The following is a 683-nucleotide window of genomic DNA, read 5'->3' as shown; positions in this document are numbered from 1 at the left end:
GCCTCTGTCATGTCCTGTGTATCCACCCGAGGAATTGGGGCGACTGGGGTGGGGTGTCGACTACAAGGAGCTCTGAAGTCTTCAGGGCGAGGGTAGGAGTCAGGAGGTGAATATCCTTGGAACTGGATGATATTTAAGGCCACTTCCAACCCAAACCATTCTGTGATTCTTGCTTCACTCTTGCCCTGGGTCCAGTCTTTACACTTTGGACTGTCAGAGCACAATGACCTCTTCAAAAATTACCTTCCGTCCTCCCCATCTCCTTAGGCTTAGAGTAGTTATTGTTCCAGGAATTTGATACCACCCTGTCTCATTGTTCGTGACACCAGAAGAATTAATGCTCCTGTCACACCCATCCCTTTGTTAAAGTACATGGTGGGGAAACTCAAAATGAAAACTCAAACCGACACGACGGTGACCACAGAAGGTCCCAGGTTGGATTGCCAGATCCGATAGTGAAATCAGATGAAACATCAACTGCTGTTTCTCCTGACCTTTGCCAGCTGGCATTGGGAAAGGTCCATGTTTCTGGCAAGTTACATCCCAAGGGGGCTATTGGTTGAGCTTTACTGCCTGCATAATGCTGAAATCAGTATATTCGTGCCAAATGAGGCCTTGATTTGTGTCAGATGCTGTCCAAAGGCAGGTGAGGGCGTGTTTCCTATGTTAGCTTTAAAACTTGA

This window comes from Nestor notabilis, unplaced genomic scaffold, assembly GCF_000696875.1.
Source record: "Nestor notabilis isolate BGI_N333 unplaced genomic scaffold, ASM69687v1 scaffold21507, whole genome shotgun sequence".
NCBI classification, from domain to species: Eukaryota; Metazoa; Chordata; class Aves; order Psittaciformes; family Psittacidae; genus Nestor; species Nestor notabilis.
The sequence above is the reverse complement of the archived record's forward strand: the minus strand, read 5'-3'. Positions refer to the sequence as shown.